We start from the raw sequence: 16,547 nt of genomic DNA, 5'->3' as shown, positions 1-16,547 counted from the left end.
CACAGTTATATGTTTACAAACAGCCAATTATGTTTAATAAATTTAATAATTACTGAATATCTCACTATTTTTACCCCTGGTGATTCAGACAGTAAAGAATCCGCCTGCAATGCAGGAGACCTGGGTTCGATCCCTGGGTTGGAAAGATCCCCTGGAGAAGGGAATGGACACCCACTCAAGCATTCTTGCCTGGAAAATCCTGTGGACAGAGGTACCTGGCAAGCTACAATCCATGTGGTCGCTAAAGAGATGGACACAACCGAGTGACTAACACTTTCACTGTCTATACCAATTGATCAGTGCTAGGAGATATTTAGAAGTTTAACACTTAATGGGTTAATATAACTATGATATAAAGCTGAGAACCAATGAAGCATAGTGATAAGAAAAATTACAAGAAAAGTACTATAAATGATTTACCGATTACACCAAGTGAGAGACATATTAAGTGAGAAAACTGATGAGTATATAATCTCACAACATTACAAACAAACTTTTAAACAGAAAAATCACCTCACACTTTGTCTAGATAATTTGGTCATTGTTATGGTTCAGATAAATCATTATTTATAGATACTTTCAATACTTAATTGCCTGAACATTCTGAGACTAGAAAAGCATAATTCTAATGAAATGGCATCTGAGTTGATTAATCTGTAGAAATAGAAACAGACACATGGAAAATGTCTACTCTCTTACCTTCCCACCCAAGAATCACATCACCTAATACAATGAGGAAGCAATGCATCACTATTCATGTTTACAATCATGCTAGCTTTGTCACTTTGAAAATGTCCAATGAAGTCTCGAAGGATTCATTTCAGTTTAAAGACAAGATCTAATCTCAAACGAATACTATTTGTTTATTTTCCTAGGTTTTTATGCTGTCTTGTTTTTTTCCAATAATTTATTTTAATGTGATATAAATATGATAAAATGCACAGAAAAGTTACAGATCAGTAAGTTGTGAAAAATGCATATAGCCTTGTATATACTTTTTGAAACAATCTTGAAAAACGTATACTTTTTCAAGATTGTTCCCTTCTGTCCCTTCCAGTCGATCTGCTATACTTTCTGCTTCCAGATATTATTTATACCATCATAGATTTATTGCCTGCTCTAGAGCTTAATATGGAGAAGGCAATGGCACCCCATCCCAGTACTGTTGCCTGGAAAATCCCATGGATGGAGGAGCCTGGTAGGCTGTAGTCCATGGGGTCCCTAAGAGTTGGACACGACTGAGCGACTTCCCTTTCACTTTTCTCTTTCATGCATTGGAGAAGGAAATGGCAACCCACTCCAGTGTTCTTGCCTGGAGAATCCCAGGGATGGGGGAGCCTGGTGGGCTTCCATCTATGGGATCACACAGAGTTGGACACGACTGAAGGGACTTAGCAGCAGCAGCAGCAGCAGCAGAGCTTCATAAGAGTGGAGCTGGATAGTCTGTTCTCTTTTGTGTTCCACTTCTATTTCTCACCAAAATGGTTTTCAGTGATTTTTTTGATGCATTTTTATTGTTGCATATATCAACAGTTTGTTCCTTTTTGTTGCTGAGTAGTATTCAGTTTTATTAATATCCTGCAGTTTATCCATTCTTCTGTTGATGGATACCTAGTGTTGGTTATCTCCAGACTTTCCCTCTTAAAAATAAAGCTACTATGACAATTCTTAGTTAAGGTATTTAGCATTCTTGTTTTTATTTCTCTTAGATAAATAACTAGAAGTGAAATTCATAAGTCATAGTTTTAAGAAAATGTCAAGCTATAATTTTTGTAAATAGATTATGCTTCCATTGGCAATTTATGAGTCTCAGTTGCACTGTCAGTTTTTTTGAATTACTATTCTAGTGTATGTGTAGTGTTATACTATTGTGGTTTTAATTTTTCTTTCTTGCTAACAAATGATGTTGAATATTTTTATATGCTTTTTGGCCATTTGAGCATATTCATTTATGAACTGTTTAAGATTTTTCTTACATAGTTTTGTCAATATAATGTTATAGCAGAAAGAGTGACAATGTTAAAAATAGGAAATTATTTCTATGCCTGTATAGTCATGCACAAATCTTTGTTCTACACCTTTGAACTAAAACTGTGTTCTTGGCTTACCTAAATTTTGTAGTTACAAAAAAAATAAAGTCTTCTCTGCAATTTCCCCTTTTATATGTGTATGTTTTCCCAATATATCAATGGATGACAGATATTCTTTAGATTTCAATAATTTAACCATATTTTCTATTAAATCAACATTCCAGATATACTATTTCATTATCATTTTCTTTCTATAATATTATACAGTGATTTTACATCTATATAATTAACTTCTAAATTCTCTGATTCCAATACTATGAATTTCATGATTATACATTGAACTAAACTATCTTTGATTGTACTCAATACAAAGCTTTGTAAGTAATAGTGATATCACTATATTAATTATATAACATTTAATGTTGCATTTTAAGTAGTAAGATTATTGCATTACACACATACTGTTAGTCATTCTTAAAAGCTGATATTTGATATTTTAATCATCCATGGTTTCTAAAGTGCTTTTTTGTAGTACCTTAAAATGTCAGGTGAAGAGCATACTGAAGAAACACTTCCTTTATATAGCTAAGATTTCTGTTCATGCAAATCGTGCTGGCAACCATATTTGTACCTATATGGAAGCAAATGTTAAGAGAATACGATGCCAAGAAGCAGAGATGGGAAACTGGGCCATGGAAACTTTTAATTTTCTGTGTCCAGTTATCTCTTGTTCCAGATGCATTCGGTCTTTGCTATGAGTAGCCTACATTTTCCCCATATGTTTTCTGCTACATGTATGTATTTGACAATAACATAAAGAACATTTGCTATGGGCCAGGTACCAACAAAAGCAATTATTGACCCAAGACAAAGTTATGAGGTAGATACTGTTATATCTCCAATATTACAGATAAGGAACCCTCAGAGAATTTAAGAAATCTGCCCTTTTCAGTTATCTGTTGCTGCATAACAGACCACCCAAAACTTAAAAGGACAGCTGTTTATTTGCCTATGATTCTGAAGGGTCAGTACTTTAGTCTGGGCTCAACTAGGTAGTTCTTTGATCAGTTTCACCTGGGATCACTCTTGCAGCTTCGAACACCTGGTGGCTGTACTGGGCAGCACGGTCTCAAATGGTTGTGTATATATAATTGTCAGTCAAATCTGGCTATCAGCTCCAGACCTTTGTTTTCCTCTGCACGACAGCCACCCCTAGGGGGCTAGACCTAGTTTTTTGTTTGTTTGCTTGTTTGTTTTAGATGGATTCTCTCATAGGAATGGTTCAACACTATGGGAATATGAGCCACAATTCTTCCTAAAACTTAGGCTCTGCAATTTGAGCAATAAAGCATATTCTATATTCTGTTGTTCAAAGCAAATCAAAACACAAATCCAGAAATAAGGAATGGGAAAATAGATTATACCTCATTATAGATGTGGTAAACCTACATTATAAAAGTGAAAGTGAAGTCACTCAGTCGTGTCCAATTCTTTGCGACCCCATGGACTGTAGCCTACCACGCTCCTCCGTCCATGGGATTTTCCAGGCAAGAGTACTGGAGTGGGTTGCCATTTCCTTCTCTAGAGGATCTTCCTAAAGAAGTGTGCTTTTAAGGAGAGGGCATTATCTTGGTCATTTTTGCAAATATTCTATCACATTGAACAAAGTCCCATAGATAACAAGTTTTAGCAGCACAGTTGTAATAACTATACTACAATGCTTTTCATGTAAAAAAATCTAACTTAATAGGAGACATACCTACCTTCATAAAAGGAGTATAATATTTTTTTACCTCTCTTTATCTCATGATATAATATAAAATAAAAATTATAGTGTATAATCACTAAATTATAAAATAAAAATATACACATTCATACAGGTACACACAGAGTGATTTACTATTTTATTCTTTCCCTATATTAAAGTATTTAAGTTTATGTGCTCTTAAATTAAGAATTGGTATATTTGCACATTGTAGTGGTTAAATTATGTTTTTAGTACATTCACATTTTTAGGTTGTCAGCATTTTAAGCTCCTTGCTATCAATAAAATACATAACAGAAATATAATAGTGAGATCAGTGAAAGCAAAAGTTGTTTATTTGAAAATATGAACAAAATTGACAAACATTACCTAAAATGATCAAGAAAATGAAAGATAAAATACAGATTTACAAAATTGAGGATAAAAATGGGAGGAAACTCACTAAAACTTGTGAAAATATTTTAAAAAAGGAAATATTACATTAAAAACTTCATGCCAATAAACTAGTCAATTTAGATGACAAGCAAAAGCTTCCAGATAAAAGTAAAATACCAAAACTGAATTGAAGAGAAATAGAAGGCCACCTATTTTTCACAAAATCTTCCAGAAAATAAAAGAGGAACACATTATAACTGATTTTATGAGGCCAATATTACCCTGACAACAAAACTAGATAAAGCCATGTTAAGAAAATTAAGGACTGATACCTATCATGGACACAAGATGCAAATTCTTGAAAAGCCAAATTTAGCAACATATAAAAATTATTGTGGGCTTCCCTGGTGGCTCAGTGGTAAAGAATCCACCTGCCAATGCAGGAGATGTACATTTGATTCTTGGGTGGGGAAGATCCCCTGGAGAAGGATATGACAACCCACTCAAGTATTCCTGCTTGGGAAATCCCAAGGACAGAGAAACCTGGCAGCCTAGAGTACATGCGATCGCAAAAAGAGTTGGACAAGACTTAGCAACTACAACAATAACAACAATGATGATTATATACCATGACCAATTGGGATTCATCCCAGGAAATCAAGACTGGTATAAGATCCTATACTATGACCAGGTATATCTAGTATGAACTACCATATTACACTGTATTATGTTATAATACAATAAAACACGAGACCTGGACTTTTATCTCAGGAAATTTATATTTTATAGAAAGAGAAATACAAATGAAGAAAAGTATATTTTGAGATGTTTATAACCACTTAGAAGTTAAGTGAACAGTTTTATGATTTGAAGGGAGAGGTCTACTTTAGATATTATGATCAGAGAAATCCTCTCTGATAATATTTGCTCATTATCTCACATCATTCATTGTATATATTATGTATTAATAGGCCAGACATCTTTGCTAAATATTAAAAGTCACAAATAACTTAAAATATTTTCTGCTCAGATGACTTGTAAGGAGATAAGTGGATACCCAATTAGTGAAAATGAAACTATGGAATTTGAAAAGCAGTATTTCAATTAGCAGTCACTAATTATAAACAGCTTCAAGATTAAGCGTTCATATCAAGACAGACAATGTACTGAGGAAATTGCAAGCCTTATCCCTCTCATATACTGCTCACAACAGCTCTGCTATTGTTTTTAGCAGATGCAGAAGCAAGACTTATTAGAAAATACTTGAAACACTTGACTGAGATGCTACTGTAGGGGAGGTGTGGATGTGGGTGTATAACCTAATTCCATCTCACTTTAACATCTGTACACTCTTCAGTAAGTATTCTGTGTTCTGATTAAAAACATGAATAATAGAGCAAAAGAGAATAACATTCCTAAGGTGAAGTACAATACATACTGGATGATGCAACAAAAGCATACCAATGAATTAACAGTTGAACTTGATAACACAAGTGTCATTTGTGATGAAGAATCAAAACCTATTACCATTATCAAAGCATATTTTACTCAATTAATTGCAATTAATATTTTTTTCATTTTGAGATTTCACAGAAAATAGCCTACCTACCTAGGTATAATTCTGTGAGCTGAAAGACAAGCATGAAGAATAAAATGTAAACAGATGATGCAGAGGAAAAGACACAAAATTGTATGATAGAAGCCTAACTGTGAAATTTAATTCTAAAATCTGCTGACTTTATTAATTGTGCTACAGTGTCCTCCAGTGCAAAATAAATACATGTTAAACTAAATCCAGTGAAGGCAATGGCAACCCACTCCAGCGTCCATGGGGATGCTAAGAGTCCAACATGACTGAGCAAGTTCACTTTCACTTTTCACTTTCATGCATTGGAGAAGGAAATGGCAACCCACTCCAGTGTTCTTGCCTGGAAAATCCCGTGGACGGAGGAGCCTGGTAGGCTGCAGACCATGGGGTCTCGAAGAGTCGGACACGACTGAGTGGCTTCACTTTCACTTTTCCCTTTAATGCATTGGAGAAGGAAATGGCAACCTACTCCAGTGTTCTTGCCTGGAGAATTCCAGGGATGGGGGAGCCTGGTGGGCTGCCGTCTATGGGGTCACACAGAGTTGGACACGACTGAAGCGACTTAGCAGCAGCAGCAAAACTAAATCTCTAAGTCATTATTGTAGAAAGCTTATTCAATTATTTTTTAAAACTACAATATTAAATTATTGTTTAAATACAGTTTAGTTTTAAAGATTTTATTATTATGATGTTTTTATTCTTGATGTTCTAGATACTGTGGATTGTCTTTCTCAATTTCTATTTCTCACTTCCTTCTTCCTTGTATCTTTGAGTCTGGATTTAAGAAAAATCCAAAAATGTGCTTAAATTTGGAAGATAAAAATGAAGTGGAGGCCAATATCCTGAATATGTTTATCTTTTGTGATGGCAAAACAGGGTTGTACACATATGAAGGTTTCCTGTAGCCACCACTTAGGTCTCTTCATCAGCTTCCACTGTGTTAAGAGATACCTGCGGCATCACTAAGTGGTAGCTTCTTGATACTGGTTTTTCATCCCTTGACCTTCATTTTTCAGGTGTGTATGCTTGATGTCATGGCTCCAGTTCTCAGTGGTAGATAGTAAGAGAATGGGAGTTATTCCTTATTGTTATCTAAGAGCCTGTCCTTCAGTGTTTATGATTTGTGACAGAAACTGTTTAAAACCACCTGTTTAAAAATGGTTTCTGTGTCCTGTACTTGACTTGGCTGATAACAGCAGTTGTTGCAAAAACAGATATTCAAGGATGAGAATATTTTTGTTGTTGTTTGTTTTGATTTGTTTTATTTGGCCTACTTGGATATGAGTTGATCTGGTGGTTATAACTGGAGGATGACAGCTGTACAGGCTATGGAAAGCAGTGACAGAAAAAGTAGTAAGGGAGACATGACTTCAGTGAAGAGTCCCTGTTCAATAGAGTGTTACGGTGAAGATGAGGATGATAAGAACTGGGAGATGGGCTAGTTGCCTCTGACACTACAAAGCTTTAAGAAAGACACCTGCAAGCTCTGAGCTGTCTATTCATAATTTAAGATATTTTTTTTTCTGTACTTAGTAGTATTAGGGTAATAAAAACACAGATCAGATACACCGTTTTATCCATTTATGGAATTTATAAATAAATTGTTGTTCTCTTATGTGAAGGCTGGAACACTGACTGGGACATAGTGGCATTGGAGAACTGGAATGGCATCCTTTATGTGAAGTTATCTGGATACGAGTTGTGTGACTCCCTAGCCCTTGTTCTTCTTCTGGCTAATGGGTGTGCATGCTGTGGTGGAGAGCTTTAGTCATTCACCTGAGCTTTTTGCTTTGCAATGACACACCAGTTCTTCTCACTAACCACTCTTACTGCCTCATAGCCTCTAGCCAGATAAACTGATTCTGATAGCATTATGTCCCAGAAAGTGAAGTGACAATGTTAGTCACTCAGTCATGTCTGACCCTTTGCAATCCCATGGACTGGACTGTAGCCTGCCAGGCTCCTCTGTCCATCGAATTCTCCAGGAACGAATACTGGAGTGGGTAGCCATTCCCTTCTCCAGGGGATCTTCCCAACTCAGGGATCAAACCCAGGTCTATATTGCAGGCAGATTCTTTATTGTCTCAGCCACCAGGGAAGCCCAGGGGATAACCAGAAGCAAGATCAAGATAAATATACTATATGCCACATATTACATTCTTTCAACATTTATTATTGGCAAAGATCTGATAAATTTAGTTGGAGCTGCATTCTAAATGTGACAGAAAAGAAATAAAATGTCAGATTAGGGCAACTTAATCAATATGGCTATACTTACATACGATTCTAATTGTAATGTGCCAGTCTGAGCAACAGGAGGAGTACTTCAAGCACCTTGTCCAATTGTTTGACTAAACCTAGTCTTACAGGTAGCTCCCACTAAATGTATATGAGACACCAGGCATTTGTTGGCATAACTTACATGTGTAACTGTTCACTGGCTCCAAAACAATGTTAACCTCTGCAGATCTGTAATACCACTGTGCTCTATCAGAGGTGGGGCTTATAGTCATGTAATAAGCTCTGAGTCTTATTCAGAGTAGATTCTGTATGGAGAAGCTAAAGATTTGCCCTGAAACCTTCCCCTCCCTGGGCTTCTCTGGTGGCTCAGAGGGTAAAGAATCTGCCTGCAATGCAGGAGATCTGAGTTTGATCTCTGGGTCAGACAAACTCCTCTGGAGAAGGGAATGGCTATCCATTCCAGTATTCTTGCCTGGAGAATTCCAAGGACAGAAGAGCCTGGCAGGCTAGTCCATGGTTTTACAAACAGCTGGACACGACTGAGCACTAACTCTTTCATCTTCTTCCCACTCCTCCCTGTCGAAAGAGAACAATAAAAGGAGTGCTGTATTCCTTGGGGACTTTCAGAGAGTCTTAGCACAACTCCATTTAGCATGTCTGTTTGGCTCTTGCAGATGAAACATGGCAGGAATGGGAGATAACCACATAAAATCTGATGATGACTCCAATTGTTCCAGATGTAGTCTCTTTATAGGAGCAATTAACTTTGCCCCTGGCACCTATCATGCAGCTATCAAACTGCCAAAAGATTTTGCTTTCTATCAATAAGTAGAAAACATGAGCAGCAATTGGCTTTCAACTTGTAATGACAGCACTAACACTCTATTGTCTCTTTTCTTTTTATAATTCTCTCTCATAATTTAGTTTACGAAATCTAGATTAACCCAGCATCTCAAAAGACATTATGCTGGCCCACCACATTAATGTCTACACATTGACAGGATAGGCACAGTTTATATCCTCTAACATTTGACAAGAAAAAAAAAAATGCTTGTTAGAGAGGGATGTATGTGTGCTAAGTTGCTTCAGTTCTGTCTGACTTTTTGCAACCTATGGACTATAGCCTCCCAGGCTCCTTTCTCCATGGGATTCTCCAGGCCAGAATACTGGAGTGGGTTGACATGCTTTCCTCCAGGGGATTTTCCTGACCCAGAGTTTGAACCTACATTTCCTGCAGCTTCTGCATTTCAGGAGGACTCTTTATCTCTGAGCCACCAGGGAAGCCCTAAAAGGAGATAAAACCTATCAAATTTCAATTTCATAACTCAGTTACGATTATTGGTGTTTCCTGGCCGGAGTCAAATTAGAGTTACTCTAAAGTAAAAGACAAGGATGGTGTCTGTTATGCTCCCTAGGACTAGGCAAGTGGCACATGGCTCATTTGTCATCTTTTAACTTGAGAAGTATATGACAAATTAAATGTGCTGTATTTTGCAAATTAGTTTTTGAAGGCTACAAGCTTTTGAATTTGGGGTCCAGTCCTTAGAAAGACTCTAAGAGCTGGCCCAAGTTTTAGTGAATGCATCTTTGTCACATATGACTTGGCAGAACTAATAATACTCAAATTTTCTGTAGCAAATGAAGAAGTGCCTTCAGTCTATTGTGAGTCCTCAAAGAGAATTAGAGAGTGGACCCTTAGGGTTTGGAGAAGATCCTCTTTGAGCACTAGGAAAATCTAAAGACCACTGTCTTACAACTGAACATATGCAAATAAATGGGCATTATCTAATTCACCAAGTCACAAATGCATGAGCTGCATTCCTGTACCATCAGGTGAAAATGTCATAGTGAAAAATGGCTTCAAGCTTGTCCCAAAAGTACAAAAAAGTTGCTCAAGCCAGTGGATCATGCTCCCAGAGCACCTATTTCTGGTACACAGCCCCTCACTCTCAACTTACTGCCATGGTCTCTTAGGGAGTTTGCTACGTGTTAACTATGGAAGGTGACATTTTAGTCTGCTTTGCAGTTGGTTCTGCATGATAAGTTGTCACCAGCTTGAGGTGGAACACTACAGTATTGAAATCTCGTTCATGAGAATAACTGAATTTACAGTAAGAGGCAAAAGAATGGACTGATTAGCATGGATTTTACTGGTTTTCCTCTGTATTCCAGCCACCTGGGATAGCCATGAGCATCTGGCCTTTCAGAATGCTAGAATGACCTTCTGAAGAATGCAGAATCCAAGTACCAAGAGAATGGATCTAGGCATGGCATTTTTATACATCATGCAATCCACTCATAAACCATTTTTTATTCCTATCCACAAGACATTATACATCAACAGTTTAAGATTTTTCTTGGCTTTTTTTCAACAGCTTTATTGTGGTGTAATTGATATACAAAGAACTGCACACATTTATTTTGTACAATTTAATGAGTTTGAACATGACCAAATACCCATTACCTTGATTGTGGTGATGACCACAATCAAGGTAATGATCATATCCAACACTGTCCAAAGTTTCCTTATGTCTATTTTGTGGGTGTGCATAAGGACACTTAACATGAGATCTACCCTCTTAACAAATTTTGAAATGCTCAATACCATATTGTTAACTAAAGGCAGTATATTGCACAGCAGATTTCTAGAATTTATTCATCTAGCATAACTGAAATGTTATACCTGTTGAACAACTACTCCCCATTTCTCCCATTCCTCAATCCATGGGAACCACTACTGTATTCTCTTCTTCTATGAGTTTGACTATTTTAGGTGCCTCATGTAAATACATTCATTCAGTATCTGTCCTTCTGTGTTCACTTATTTTATTTCACACAATGCCCTCCATCCTTATTGTGTCAAATGGAAATATTTCCTTTTTCTAAAAGGCTGAATAGCATTCTATTGTATGTATTTAACACATTTTCTTTGTTCATCTCTTGAAAACACTTGAGTTGTTTCCATATCTTGGCTACTTTGGATAATACAGCAATGAAACTGGGAGTGCAGTTATCTCTTCAAAATCCTGATTTTAATTATTTTGGATACACACCCAGAGTGGGATTGCTGCATCACAATGTGAATATGAAAAGATATACAACATAATTCATAATCATGAAAATACAAATAAAAACTACAGTAAGATATCATCTCATATCTGTTATGATGGTTATCAAAAAACAAAAGATCACAAGTATTGTTGAGGACGTAGAGAAATTGGAACACTTAAACACTGTTGGTGGTAATGTAAAATGGATTTGTGTCTTTCCCAAATTCATTATATTGATGCCCTAATCCCCAAGTGATGCTATTTGGGAAATGGGCCTTGGGAAGTAATTGACTTAGTTGAGGTCATGAGGATGGGGCCCTCATGATGGAGTTGGTGCACTTATAAAGAGAGACACTAGCGTTTACTTGCTCTCTTACACTTTCATTTGAGTACATATCAAGATGACAGTATATCTAAGCCAGGGAGGCAGATCTCATCCTACCATTCTAGCATCCCTGATCTCAATTTTCAGCCTTTGGAACTCTGAGAAAATACATTGCTGTTGTTTAAGTTACTGATCTATGATATTTTGTTACGGCAGTCCAAGACGACTATCCATATCCTCTCTCTCTCTATATATATATATATACACACACACATATACATATGGCATATATATATATATGTATATATATATAATGTCTTCATTTCTTATTTTTATTTTGCTAGGCCAGTGGTAGCAAATATGAAAATTTAGTTCCTAGACTAAAGGATATCAAGGTCATACTAGATTTTGACAGTTACAGAAAACAAATGAGCACCACCATCTTTCTGCTGAAAATCTATGTCATCATTCAGTGAGAGTCTGTTCTGGAAGCAACAAAGCTATTTTTATTCAATTTTTCTGATCCTTTTCCCATAATTATGAAGTTGAGGCAAATAATTATATCAGTTGCCTCAAAATAGTACCTATCTTGATGAGTCTATTTTCTCTTGTTTAAAGAGACATTCATGAGCTTCAAAGTAAAACTTGCCCCTTCTGACTTTCAAAAAATTTCATTTGCTCAGGAAGTAAAAAAAAAAAAAAAAAAAAATCCTGCTTAAAATTTTGATTTTATGCTTTGAAACATGAATAAAAAATTAAATGTACTCAGAATCTGGCAGAATATATATATGTGTGTGTGTGTGTGTGTATACATTCAAAGAAATTGAAATTACTCAAAATTCTACTGTCAAAGGATATTAAGAGATAAACAGTCACTATTAATAATATTTTGTATAAGTGTCCTGATGATTTTAAGTATATTTATGACATTTTAAACAAAAATTAGAGTCTATTTTAAATACTGGGAAATACCACAGTGCTTAAAAAAGATTAATTTTCTAAGTATTCTCTCTTTGCTTTCAGACAAGGAAGCCTATAGAAAATATGTCAGTAAAATTAATATGTAGTTATAAAAGTTTAAAACATGAAAACTTACCATGATTTTTTTCTATTTTTTCCTCTTTATTCTCTCTTTCCTAATCAACACAATTAACATCTTTTCCCTTGATTCACATTTGCTTCATTCATAAATACAGCTATCTTCCTCTCCTATTCTCCCTTGTCATTAAAAGACATTTTAGATCTTCATTTCCATATTTTTTCCAATTTTCCTGAGCTGATATAGCTTATTTTATCACATCTTTCATTCTCTAAGGTGCTGTAAGAAACTGAACAAGCTAAAAATCTTCAATATACAGTATTTTTAATATAACACTTTTGTCTTTTAAATAAGTCAATGTCACTATGGGAATTTCTGCCAAGCATTTCTAAAATAATGAAAGATAAACATCTAACGTTTCAATATTTTCATATGACAATACTAAAGAAATCTAGATAGTGAGTAACAAAGGCAAGAAATTCTGTCTTCCCCCTTACCCACAGACCTTTTACTCAGTATAAGGCTGAAAATATGCAACAACATTCCTGAATCTATTAGATAACCAAGTGACCCTAAATCATTTTCAAAAATTTAAAACTATAAATATATCTACTATTTTACCCGTGTCTCAGATGTTGGTAAATAATGATTTAGAGCACGACAGTCATAAAATAAGCATACATTAAACATATTTTTTAAAAGAATATTTACTTAAAAATTCATTTGGACCTGATCAAAGAAATAATTCAGTTCATTTCAGTTCAGTTGCTCAGTCGTGTCCAACTCTTTGTGATCCCATGAACTGCAGCATGCCAGGCCTCCCTGTCTATCACCAACTCCCAGAATCCACCCAAACCCATGGCCATTGAGTCGGAGATGCCATCCAACCATCTCATCTTCTGCCATCCCCTTCTCCTCCTGCCCTCAATCTTTCCCAGCATCAGGGTCTTTTCCAATGAGTCAGCTCTTCACATCAGTGGCCAAAGTATTGGAGTTTCAGCTTCAACATCAGTCCTTCTGATGAACACCCAGGACTGATCTCGCCGAGAGAAATATCAATAACCTCAGATATGCAGATGACACCACCCTTATGGCAGAAAGTGAAGAGGAACTACAAAGCCTCTCGATGAAAGTGAAAGAGGAGAGTTAAAAAATTGGCTTAAAACTCAACATTCAGAAAAGTAAGATCATGGCATCTGGTCCCATCACTTCATAGGAAATAGATGGGGAAACAGTGGAAACAGTGTCAGACTTTATTTTTCTGGGCTCCAAAATCACTGCAGATGGTGACTGCAGCCATGAAATTAAAACACACTTACTCCTTGGAAGGAAAGTTATGACCAACCTAGACAGCGTATTAAAAAGCATAGTTCAGTCTTCACTTTGTCAGCAAATGTCCATCTAGTCAAGGCTATGGTTTTTCCAGTAGTCACGTATGGATGTGAGAATTGGACTATAAAGAAAGCTGAGCACGGAAGAATTGATGCCTTTGAACTGTGGTGTTGGAGAAGAGTCTTGAGAGTCCCTTGGACTGCAAGGAGATCCAACCAGTCCATCCTAAAGGAGATCAGTCCTGGGTGTTCATTAAAAGGAATGATGTGAAGAAATAATTATAAACAAAATTATTAAGCATTCTTATTTTATAAAAATGATATCAATGAACCTACTTGCAGGGAAGGAATGGAGATACAGATGTGGAGAATGGACTTGTGGACACAGTGGCATCAGGAGAGATTGGGATAATGGAGAAAATAGCATTTACACTATCATTTGTAGATGAGATACTTGGTGAGAAGTTGATATGTACTACAGAGAGCCAAACCTGTCAATCTGTGATTACCTAGAGGAGTGGGATCAGGGGAGGGGAGGGAGGGTCAAGGAGGGGATATATGTATAATTATGCTGATTGACATTGTTGCGTGGCAGAAACCAGTTCAACATTATAAAGCAATTTCCTTCCAATTAGAAAATAAGTTTTAAAATATTAATAAAATCCTATTTTAAATGCATTTTATTACTTAAATTCCTATATGTTCTATAATTAAACATCAATGTTTTCAGACTAATTTATGTCTGCTTAATAACTTTCATTGGAGAAGGAAATGGCAGCCCACTCCAGTGTTCTTGCCTGGAGAATCCCAGGGATGAGGGAGCCTGGTGGGCTGCCATCTATGGGGTCGCACAGAGTTGGACACGACTGAAGCAACTTAGCAGCAGCAGCAGCAGCAGTAACTTTAATAATTCTGCAACAATTTATTGTCAAAATCTTATTTCCTCTTAAAATTTATTTTATTAGATTTATAAAATTTGATTACTTTGTCATTAAGTTTAGAAAACAGACCTGTTTAGATGTTAAATATATCAATAGTACAACATACAAACTCAAATGAGCTTCATCAAATGATTTTATGAGATTATGCCCACTCAACATATTTCTAATAAGCACTTATAACTGGATAATAAAATGAGAATGATTATAATACAATGTATGATGATTTTCTTTAATAAATCTATTTCTTATCAGGAGATTAATGATTTATGGAAAGTCTCTCCAAATGAACTAGCTAATGTAGACAACATAGCATTTCCAGGATCAAGTATTTTTTGTGCTGTTTAATATTTTGTTGTGTTTGAAAATGAAAGTTCAACAAATAGCTGGAATATTAGTATTACAGATTCATGATCACCCAGCGCTCCTCTTACAGTATCCTTCTGAAAATGGCAACTGTCTTCTTGTATTTGATCTTTTCCAATGAGTAGGCTGTTTGCATCAGGTGGCCAAAGTAAAATTACCAAAAATTATTCCAAAATGTGGTTAAACAGCACAAATTTATTTTCTTATATTTCTGCAGGTTAGAATTTCAGATGGGTTTGACTGGGCTAAAATAAATGTATCAGCACTGCTATAGCCTTCCTGGATATTCAAAGGCAGCAACAGTACATTAAACATTATGCAGCCATCACTCTGCTTCTCCCTTGCTCTTCCACTTATAAGGATTCTGTGATTATATTGAAACAGCCCAAATAAGAATTTTCACTATCTTAGAATGCATCCATTTCTCTTGGTTGTCCCTTTTACTGGCATATAATTGTTCTTAGTGGTATCCTATTTTTGTATTTCTGTGGTTTCAGTTGTAAATACTGAAATTTATATTTATTTGGATATTCTTTTAGTCCAGATGCATATGGATAAAGATTTACCAATTTTGTTTATATTTTCAAAGAAACAACTCTTTGTATTCATAGTTTTTAAAGCTGATCTTTTATAGCAAGATTAAATCAGGAAGAAATACAAAATATAAACAAACCAAGTATGAGTAATGAAATTAAATCAGCAATAAAAAAAACTCCCTCCATAAATAAAAAGGTCCAAGACCAGATGGTTTCATAGATGAATTCTACCAAACACTTAAAGAATTAATCCCTATCCTTATCAAAATAGTCAAAAAAATTAAACAGAAGTAAATGCTTCTGGATCCATTACACAAGGCCAGTACCAACCTGTTACCAAAACCAGAAAAAAATACTGAGAGAGAGATGGAAAATTACAGGCTAATATCACTGATGAAAATAAATGCAAAAATCCTCAGCAAAATATTAGCAAACTGAATCAGTTCAGTTCAGTTCAGTTCAGTCTCTCATTCGTGTCCGACTCTTTGAGACCCCATGAATCGCAGGATGCCAGGCCTCCCTGTCCATCACCAACTCCCAGAGTTCACTCAGACTCAAGTCCATCAGGTCAGTGATGCCATCCAGCAATCTCATCCTCTGTTGTACCCTTCTCCTCCTGCCCCCAATCCCTCCCAGCATCAGAGTCTTTTCCAATGAGTCAACTCTTTGCATGAGGTGGCCAAAGTACTGGAGTTTCAGCTTTAGCATCATTCCTTCCAAAGAAATCCCAGGGCTGATCTCCTTCACAATGGACTGGTTGGATCTCCTTGCAGTCCAAGGGACTCTCAAGAGTCTTCTCCAACACCACAGTTCAAAAGCATCAATTCTTTGGCTCACAGCTTTCTTCACAGTCCACTCTCACATCCATACATGACCACAGGAAAAACCATAGCCTTGACTAGACAAACCTTTGTTGGCAAAGTAGTCTCTGCTTTTGAATATGCTATCTAGGTTGGTCATAAC

This window comes from Bos taurus, chromosome 21 (genome assembly GCF_002263795.3).
Source record: "Bos taurus isolate L1 Dominette 01449 registration number 42190680 breed Hereford chromosome 21, ARS-UCD2.0, whole genome shotgun sequence".
In the NCBI taxonomy this organism is placed as follows: domain Eukaryota; kingdom Metazoa; phylum Chordata; class Mammalia; order Artiodactyla; family Bovidae; genus Bos; species Bos taurus.
The sequence above is the reverse complement of the archived record's forward strand: the minus strand, read 5'-3'. Positions refer to the sequence as shown.